The following is an 11593-nucleotide window of genomic DNA, read 5'->3' on the forward strand; positions in this document are numbered from 1 at the left end:
GCAATTAAACCAATTCTACTGCCATCATTTTCCTTTTTAAAAATCTGTACTCGTAATATATCGTCGCTTAAGAAATAATACCGTGTAACTGATATTTTTTGTCAAAACTGTTTTTTTGCACAGATGGTACCTCCAATATCATCTGCATGCATTGACAAGCGCGGGAATTTGATTGCATGAATGGCCTGCGTGCGAAGAAGGGAGGTATAATACCGCGTATCTAAAGTCACGAGAAGTCTATAGGAAATACCGCGTATCTGACAACAGATATTATGTCTATCCCTGCGCGCTCTCAGTACGGAAGCTGGTTCTCGTTACTGCCTTGTAAAATTGTATCAACAGTGTGTAATATCCTGAGATGATTAAAGAAGTGTTCAGTTTCAATTATTTAAAAGGTGAATATAATATAATTATTTCACTAATGTCAATTGAATGTTAGTTGAGCTGAATTCACGCAGAATCTTACTGCAAGTTCATTCACTGAAATATAGTACACTTAATATTTTATTACTATATAGGCCTACAGATACAAGAAAAAAAAATGGACACTGAATCGGACGACGTCAGTTTAGCGAGAACGAAATCCTATCTGTCCTATGTTCTGCATTCAAGACGGGGGAAACTTCTGTGAACATTAACGAAGGTATGGCATAAGAAGTATCACAGTTATTAAACGTTTATTTTTCTTCAGTTACGGAGTCACAACAGCAAACTTAATTTAAGTAATATAAATAATCATGAATGGGCCGCTAAAATAATTGGCGCTACATTCAGTGGCGCTGAGCTTGGTTCCTTCCATTTCCTCCGGTAGGAGGAAGATCTAAATTGAAGATAATATTTACTACACATTTTTAAATCCATTTATATCACATTCATAAACACTAGTAATCTCATCTTATTCGTAGATGTAGGCCTACTGCCTGATAATTCAAATGGAAAAGAAAACCGTCCTTCTGAAAATGGGCTGCTGCAGATCAGGGATTATCCGTCCAGTGTTACCGGTAAGGTTATGATCGTATTATGCAGTCTGGTATGATTTAAAGCAACACTATTCAAATAATACAGCTACAAATAGGACAGGACAGAAACTGAAGACAATACCCTGTCAATGAAGTATCTACACCAAATTTCGGATGCGTCTTCAGATGTAGACGACCCCGAAGAATTAGTGAGTGCTACTTATTCTACATCTTTACATTCGTCAGAAAAAGGTAAAGAGAAGAATCTACAAGCGTTTCATACAAATTTTACAGAAAAGAAAAAGAAGTTCAAAGCCACAAAAGGGTAATTGGAAGAAAATGAAAAATAGAAAACTTAGATTGGAAGAGGAAGCTTATCTTAGCTACAAGAGATCGAAAGATGGCAAAGTGACACATGATATGGAAAGAGATGCAAGGAATTTGGGGCCAGAGTGTAGTTATAAAATGTGCCAAAATTCGAAAGTAAGGGGCTGTAATTTAATTTCTAATGAGAGGAGACACATCTTTCAGGCATTCTGGAAAACTATGACTTGGGAACAGAGGACCGTTTACGTATCAAATCTTGTGGATTTCACTCCTGCGAAAAGACCTGGCAGTACAAATTCTGAATCGAGAAGAAAGAGAACATTTGTCTACAACCTAAAAGTTGATGAGAAAAAAATTCAGGTTTGCAAAAAGATGTTTCTGTGTACATTGGGAATTAAAGAATGAACTGTGCGATATTGGTTAGCTAGTAGTACTGATGGCGTCCCTTCAGTAAAAAAAGTCATGTTCTCGTGCAAAAGCACAGAAAAAAAGAGCATTAGTAGCCTGCCTAAATTACCGTCACATTATTGTATATAGAACCGATTGTGCCATAGTTTTTATGACAGTATTCCACACTAGGGTTTATCAAGGATTACTTTTCGTGATTTCAGCATAGGCCTATAATTATATCTTTATTGTTTTTAACGAATATTGTGCCTGAAAAATTATCATCATTATTATATCTTTATATGATTTTCTTTTCATTATTCGCAAGTCAGGTCCATTGTCAATAATAATAATAATAATAATAATAATAATAATAATAATAATAATAATAATAATAATAATAATAATAATAATAATAATAATAATAACAATAATAATAATATTATTATTATTATTATTATTATTATTATTATTGTTATTCATTATTTTATTTTAAAATTATATTTGTCAGCAACGTTTTAGTAACGAGTCTACTTATCTATTCAAATACCTAGTGTGAAAATAAAGTACCTGGTATCAGATTATTATTATTATTATTATTATTATTATTATTATTATTATTATTATTATTATAACAATAAACATTGAACTCTGTCTTCGTTTTTCCTTTCCCATAGTTTCAGCATTTGATTCATTAAGAATGCAGCAATCATTATCTGGAACGTAATCTAGTGCTGATTCAAGCTACAGCCTACCGATCTTGACCTCAAGTCACACGGTAGGACAACAATTCAGATAACACATTGACATATACAAGAGCACGAATAATATTTCCAGAAGGCAGTTTTAACGCAAAGTAAACGCTTGTCAACATGTGTCCTGAAGCTGCTAAAGTTGTCTCACAATACCGCGTAAGTAACAAAATATAATCAACGGCAGAGTTCCAATACCGCGTAAGTGACATGGCCAAATGTCTACGGCCATGATCATTCATTTTCACTTACTTACAAATTAGTTTTGCTATTTCATAGCCATACATCACTTTTCAAGACTATTGAGTTATTTTTATGGTTTTTATTCGGTTTTTTCCTTCTCCTGTAAAATTTACATTTTGTCAGTTACGCGGTATTGGTTCTTAAGCGACGATATCTGTTCTTAAGCAATATGTTTGTTTATTGTGTCTGTTTAATTTCTGTGTAACATTATTATTATTATTATTATTATTATTATTATTATTATTATTATTATTATTATTATCAAATATGTACTTCTTTATATATAATATGATTTTATGTAATATGTATGTAGTTTTATGTATACGTCTGCTTTTATGTCATATATGTTTCTGTGTGCATTATTATTCTACATACTTACGTAAGTACTTACATGTGATATAAATTGTCAGTCTGTTATAAGTTATATGTATTCGTTAGTAACGTTTGTGTACTTATTTGTATCTTAAATGCATTTAATTATAACCCTAATATAACTTAGGCCTATGGTAAAATAGGGTTCAATAAATTTGGATATTAAAAAAAATTAATTATTGATTTGTTCATTTTACATCAGCACATAATGTGACAAAATTACTAACATGTCATACAAGTGCAAGCACTAGAGCCTGAGGACCCACGTAGAAGAATCAATTTATGCAACTGGTTCATTCAATATGTACAGACGATAATTTAGATCCACAATTTGTGATTTTTTTAATGACGAGGCGTGCTTTCACTTGCACGGAAGTGTTAACACTCAACGTAATCGGTACTGGTCAGTAGATAATCCACGGCTTATTCATGACCCTAGGTCGGTGTATGATTCGCATTAAGTGCAAAAAGAATAAACGGCTCTATTCTTTTTATGAAACAATTAATACTGACCAATACAAAATCCTAATTTTGAATCAAATTTTCCTCAAAACGAATGTACGGCGTGTTTCAGCAAGACTGGGCTACAGCTGGAACTTCATTGCGTGAGATTTCTGATGTGATTGATAAGAGGGTGATTAGTATAGGATTGTGGCCTGCTCGATCCCTAGACTTAATGCCATGTTATTTTTATTTAAGGGGTCAATTTAAAATACAAAAATAAATCCACTAACATTGGATGAATAGCAGAAAACGTACGACAAGAAATATCCAACATTTCGAAAGGTGAGCTGCAACGTGTGACCCAAAATGAATAATTTTGGAGCAATAGATTATATAGGCCTACGTAAAAGCATACATTAGGAGTAATGAAATAAAAGTAGGCTCTCCTTCCTAAGTGCACTATATAAAATGTTGCTTGAAAGCCATATTCAGGAGCTGTTACCTAATTATTCATAAATTGAATTACGAATATTCTTGTCAAATGTTGAAACCAATTGTTTGCCCGAACGCTCTTTGTCAATCAAGACTTAAAAGTTATTAACAATAATTGTGTAATAAGATCTTCCATCTTCTCCAAGATTACGGACATTACCCAGCAACTAGATTACAAAGATTTGATCAACGAATCTGCAACAAATAAAATGTCCATGTATTAAAATAATAATAATAATAATAATAATAATAATAATAATAATAATAATAATAATAATAATATTATTATTATTATTATTATTATTATTATTACAACCCTAACCTCAATTTGTATGTTATAACCTGGTAATATTTAATTGCTTATTGTTTTATTCGAATTTTATTTTGTTATTAAATATTGTACAGTTCCCATGAAATATGTTATGGTTCACTGGTTTCTATGTTCATATATACATACATATTTTATGTGAACTTGAAGATGACCTAATTAAGTTGAAAATGTTCGTTCATTAAAACATAATCTACTTAAACATGTAGTGAGTTATAGACCTCATTTGTTATTCATAAGTTATTAGACGGAAGATAATTCGCAATTTTGATTTCATTCATATTATTGAATTGACTTATTTGAAAACATGTCAACTCTTCCACTTGGTTCGTAATAATATATCGATGTAAAACCCAGGAGCACCAGTCACCTGACATCTGTGCCGCAGACAATAATTCTTTCTCGACCATTTGTAAGTATTATGCAATTTGCACCGCTTATTAAAATTTAAAAGAACTCACCTCATAATAATACATTCCTAAAACCTCATCACTTTAACGTCGTGTTTTCACATACTCTTTGACTGGTAGCACCAAGATTACTCGAACATAATGAACATCCATGAAATTTCTTCTCCTTGGGATAGTCCGACATAACTATATGACATTCACACTATTATGTAATCGCTTTATAATGTGAAAATGGTTGCTCTAACCTCAATTCTAGTCACTTTAATCTGTATGTTTTAACCTGGTAAATTTTAAATGCTTAATGTTTTATTTTTATTTTGTTAATAAATATTGTACAGTTCCCATGAATTGTATTATGATTCACTGATTTCTATATTTATACAGTCATACACATTTCATGTTAATCTGAAGATGACATAATATGGTTGAAAACGTTCGTTCAATAAAACATAACCTATCTAAACATGTAGTGGGTTGTAATGGTCACTTGTTCTTATTAGTTATTAGACGGAACATAACTCGCAATTTTTATTGCTTTCACATTAAATTGACTTATCTGAAAACGTGTCTTATAATTTCAATAATAGTGTTATAAAATAATCTGTGAAAAACCATACAAATACAGTGTGTTTGAAAAGTTCCGCATATTGTCATTTACTTTTAAACGGATAATTAAAAAAAACTGCTTGTACACTTCAAACCATATATTTTAAAAGATACTTGTTTACAGAAACAAACCGTTTTTAATACCACTGTTGTGCAAGTTATGACGTCACCACAAGCATTCTTAAATTGCACCCTTTGTTATTCTTTACTAGCCGTACCCGTGCGCTCCGCTGCACCCATTAGAAATAAATATAAAGTAATTACATAATTAAAATAGGACATTTGATCCAGGGAACATTCGTTTTTGATAGAAGGATAAATCGTTTAATATGTTACTTAATTTAAATTGCATCCAAATAATTAAAATGCGATCATTTTGGTCCAGAGATACTCATTTGGTGCAATGACAATTCCTTTAACATGTTTCTTAATTTTTATTACATGCAACCATAGTTTAATGAAGATTGACATCATTTACATTTAATGTGTATATTTTATTTTACTTGTTATAGGTTTCCATTGAATTATGGTAATAACTTAATTTTAACCCTTGTTTTCTACGTATTCAGTAAATAGCGCTTGGCCCACTATGGTTCTGAACCCTTCAAATAACTTAAATTATATTATATAATATAACATATTATATTATATTATATTATATTATATTATATTATATTATATTATATTATATTATATTATATTATATATTATATCAGAAGTTACTGTAATAACATTATAGCATTATGTCCATCTAGAGAAACTACACTTCCCAATGGTGAAATAATAATTAATTATACAAATCGGTTAATTTAGCTTCCGATATTACTTCATACAAGCACAGAAACATTCTCTGTAGGCAATCTTTCATAGCTTTCGATTGTTGCTTTCCAAGGCCCCTTATAGACGAAGTCATTTGTTTTTTAATTCATTACACGGCCTTAGAAGGCAGTTATTTTAATTTTAAAACTCATTTATCTCATTAAATATCAGTCCTATCAAAATTTTTCAAGGAATAAAACTTATCGCAAATTATTTTTAAAGAAACGTTTGTTATGTAACATTTTTTCACAAAAATCAATAATAAGCGAGATATTTCGATTTATTTAATTCAGGCCCCCTTATAATCCCCCTTTTAAATAATGTATTTTGAATGCCATATAGCCTAAAATCAAAGTTACAACGAACTTAACTTATATTCCAATTTTCATCGAAATCCGTTCAGCCATTATCGCGTGAAAAGGTAACAAACATACAGACAGACAGACGGACAGATAGACAGACAGACAGACAGACAGACAGACATACAAACAAAAATTTCAAAAAAGCGATTTTCGGTTTCAGAGTGGTTAATTATATATGTTAGGACCAATTATTTTTGGAAAATCGAAAATTACGAGAAAAATTTCGGCTACAGATTTATTATTAGTAGCCTATAGATAACAATCTGAAAGAGAATCTTCATAAATATATGTCAACCGAAGATCCCTTTCTTTTAACTGAATTTGACGTTGTTTTGTAAAACTTGTTGAATTGACAAATAATACACATCTCGTAACATAATTTTGTCACAACTTGAATTGTATAACTTCAATATTTAGAACTTATAAAAATTGTTAATAATTTCTCTAAAACGAATAAATTAATTTCACTGAGTCAATATAGCAAATGTTCAATTAATTAAATGTTCAATATGTTTCCCATATGTGATCTGGCTATGATAAAGACGAAGCACAAATTTCTTTTTAACATTTTCAGTTACTGTTGGTGGTATTTCTCTATATTCTATTCTAGCTAAAAATATTTTTAGTTGTCGGTCTTCCAGATCTTTTTACGTCTCTGTCATGTCCATGTTTCCTGAATTTGTTTTCTATTTTAATCACAGTGGATTGATAAATAGAAGATCGATTTGAGTGTGTTTCATTAAAAAGTATACGTATCTCTTTTTGTGTACTATATTTTGTCACAATAACCAATAATTACTAAAATGTCAATTCTCTCTTTTTCACTTAAGAACATCTTTATTTGCTGTTAATTTCAACAATTAAACGACTTCCACAAGAACAGGATATCGAACTATTTATTTGGTTACCATAGCAACGTTTGGTATAAAAACAATTGATAGTTTATGTAGTGATACAGAAAAAAGCAAATCTTTCAGATAATGAGAATAAAAATATATGATGTAATTTAAAAATAATTTGCAATGACATCACAAATCTCTTAATAATGACCATAAAAATTGTTCCTTAATGTTAAAAATTACCCTTAAAATATAAGATTTGACAAGTCCGAGCGTTTTTCGAGAAAAAAATCCGTTTAAATGTAAAAGACAATGTGCGGAGCTTATGAAACATACTGTTTAATAAATAATATGAAATTAATAATAAAACGTATAAGCATTGTATCAGTAGGGCTAAGGACATGTGGAGATAATGAATCAATGAATCGCATGCCAATTGAAATTATGTTAAATGACAAGTGTATGCCAATTATTTGTAGGTAAGATGTGGCTTGACATATGACAAGTCAATCATTTACTTATTACATTAACACACTAGGGAACAAATGGACATTTTTTCTGCAGTATAAATATAAATATGGCACTTTTACTAATTTCGGTGTGCTGAATTAAAAATATATTTTGTTTTGCCGTATCACGTCAGATTTTTTGGCAATTTAGCAAAACGTTATTTTGCCACAAATTATAAGTTACAGCGTGTTCATTGAAATCATATAATTATGTTGTGTATCTGATTCGTTAACACGTCCATCTATTTTTTTCTAAATTGTATAACAATAAAAGAAACGGTTAAGAATTCGTAGAAACATTAGGCCTATATACAAGCAAAACATCTTACTAAACGAAATTACAAGAGCAGAAAGCTTACCTTCAGAATGTATGTTAGACGTCCTCGGTATCTCTTTTTCTCTTTCCATGGAATCTTAGTGTGTGCGAAATCCTCGAGTATTCTCTGGATGAGTCATAACATGCAATACTCTAAGAGTAATAACAGTAATCAGTCATCATATTTACATCCCAAAGTCCCTGGAAGCGTCACTCTACCTCTTTTAGATCCTGTGGATCCTTTCACCTTACTCTTCGCTTAGGGCTCCTAAATTCGCAGGAAAGTAATCTATATGTGTCATTAGAAAATGACAGAAGCTTTAGGTTCATGTTATAACCGAGCACTTTGAACTTGTCAAACATGTTTCCTACAATTTCTTTATACCGTGGATCCTTCACGTTACCAAGAAATTTCTTCACAACGTCTTTGAATACGTTCCATGCACTTTCTTCTGTTTCGTTCATTGTACTGGTGAAATTGTGGTCCATCATCAGCTTTCGAATTTGTGGGCCATCAAATATTCCCTCCCTTATTCTTTTGCGTGTGACAAAGAAGTAAAATTCTTACATAAGTACTGGAAGCAAGGAAGATTTTTGTCTAGTGCCTTAACAAACTGCTTCATAACTCTCAGTTTTATATGTAACGGAGGGAGAATAATTTTCTTACAAGCAACGAGACTTAATATTGTTAATATTTTTGTCTCCTGGCGTTAGTTGCTTTCTTTCAGACCAGTATACAATATTCCAATGATTGTCCCTGGCCCTGCTGTCCCACTTGCACAGGAAGCACGGAAATTTTGTGCATCCTACCTGTTGTCCCAATAGTAAACCAACGAACTTCAGGTCACTGCATATTTGCCACTCATGTTCATGATACTTAATTTTTTCAAGAACCAATCCTATTCCGATAGGACTACAGAATGTGCAAGTAGTTTGGACCCTAATTTATTGTGTTATGAAGCAATACTGCTTTAAGCCTTCTTTTCGAAGAATCAATAAAAGCCTATAACTTTTGGGGTCATATACCTCCTCTCCCAACTGTTTTAGTAGATTTCCCACATCTGTACAATACACCAGTCTATATTCCTGTGTATAGTATTTCCGGAAAAGTTTTTCACAATTCATGTACCACGAAAATGTAATTCCAGGTGTCAACATGTTCTTCTCATGCAGTCTAGAGTCTAGTAATTCATTTTTCTTTTTGGTGAGTCCCTCACCAAATCATTCAGCTCGGGTTGGGTAAATTTTTTTCGGTGAATTGTCAAATTCGTCTGGATCAGGAGACATCTCACTATCTGCATTCGGAGAAATGCTTTCAGATTCACTGTCACCCAAGTTTGCTGGTGATGCAGGTACAGGTAAGTCGGATCCATGAGGAACAGGCCTCAAAGCTGATTGAAGATTTGAATACTTAATTGATTTTTTGTTTTTCTTGTTGTAACCAGTAACATTACACATACAACAGTCATCATAGTGATTCCTCTACTCACGCCATACTATTGGTATAGCAAATGGCATTGCTTTGCGTTTTCCTGCATACCAGTAACACAATCCTTCTACACAACTGTTACGCGCACTATGAGTTGCAAACGATTTATCCATGTCAACAACTTTTACTTCCAAGTACGCAAAATGTAGCTTATTTACAAACGAATCAATTTTACGTATTTTTCGAATATATAACACCCACAAATATAGCAAAACTTCTGAGAATTTTTTCCTTATTCTCCTAATGCACGAATGAAAAATGAATCGTATACGACTAATGAAATGTAGCCTACACCTATCCACAACAATAATAATTTGAACGTTTTGGGGAATATGGATAGATGGTTGTCGATCTACATTAAGATCTACCCTCTTGAATGCCTTACAAAATAAAAATCTTGACGTTGCTACTATTTGTGAGAGGCACCTAAAGCCTCCAGTAATGTTGTTCAGTGCAAAGAACTAAATTATTACTTCATGTTTTAAGTGATCCAGTAAGTATTAGCTACGAGTAACTTAGCGGAATGATCATATTTTCTAGGTTCCCTTCAAGTTTATTTCTTTTTTAACACTTCCACCACAGTGTTAAATATAATTGCCTGCCTGCCTGATTGCTTATTTACTTATTTACTCATTTATTTATTTATTTACTCATTTATTGATTGATTGATTGATTGATTTATTTATTTATTTATTCATTTATTTTTATTAATTAATTAATTTATTTATGCATTTATTTATTTGTTTATTAATTAATTAATTAATTAATTTATTCATTTATTTATTTATTTATTCAATTATTAATTAATTAATTAATTAATTTATTTATTTATTACATTTGAGGTGTCACAGTGCAAAATGTCACACATCCAGAGGGTCACAATTTCCAATTGAACCTTTTCTTTATTCTCGTTACATGAAGGGCTCTAATTTCTTGGCAAGTTGTGCCTTTGTACGGGTGGACCCAGGAAGCACATTGGGGCGAAAGAAGGAAACCAAATCATTATTTTCTTTAGCTTGGGAGGGAAAAATATGATAGACGTGTGACATTTGGGTCACAGATATGTGCCATTTTGAGGTGCATCAAAATCTGAGAAGTTAAAGATATTTGAAAATAAAAATTATCTATAAAACTAATATCTTGAGAATCCTTCATAACATAAATTATTATGCCAGCGCACAAATAATAATGCCTTAAATAAAGCACAGATAACAAATAAAAAAAACTAAAACGGAAAACCCGTAGATAAAATACGCTTTATTAAACGCAATAAGCCTCAAGGTTGACAAAGCAATAATCTGCTTTTTAAATGACATTCAAAATTGGCTCCAGATACTTGTAGTTGACTGGATTACTCAAGTAGTTTCCAGTCCTGTCCAATCTACGGAATCTTTCCCTCATCTCTGTAGGAAGGAAGGAGTGACAAATTTCACTTTCCGTATGCTAATATTTTATAGGAAAATATTGCGTTACCGATTTGGATGCGAAATAGCAAGGCTAACTTTAAGTCAGAGGAGTTCCTGACTGGAAATCATTGGCTAAAGGATATTAAAAAAAAAAACATGTTTAAATGTTACTGTAGAAGAGTTTTGAAAAGAACTGGTCCAAAGATACTGTTTTACTGAAGTGGTATGTTGACATTCTGAAGGAAAACAGTTATGCCAAATATAGCCTACAGAGTACTTCCCTTTTAGCTCCCACGAAGATTGCGTCTGTTTTTAGGAGGATGTTGCTACCGGGATGTAGATGAATCATGTAGAAAGTTGTTATACAAAATGTTTTGTACTCAGCACTACTAATAAAGAATGAAAATAATATCCATAGATTATTTTTATACTCCGACCTACTGCTGCACCCTGATAAGTATTTTTATTATGTGTGCATGGGCATTGGAAACACATTTCGAAATTAGTACAGAATCGAAACAGTAGTCTGGCTG

This window comes from Periplaneta americana, chromosome 13 (genome assembly GCF_040183065.1).
Source record: "Periplaneta americana isolate PAMFEO1 chromosome 13, P.americana_PAMFEO1_priV1, whole genome shotgun sequence".
NCBI lineage: Eukaryota > Metazoa > Arthropoda > Insecta > Blattodea > Blattidae > Periplaneta > Periplaneta americana.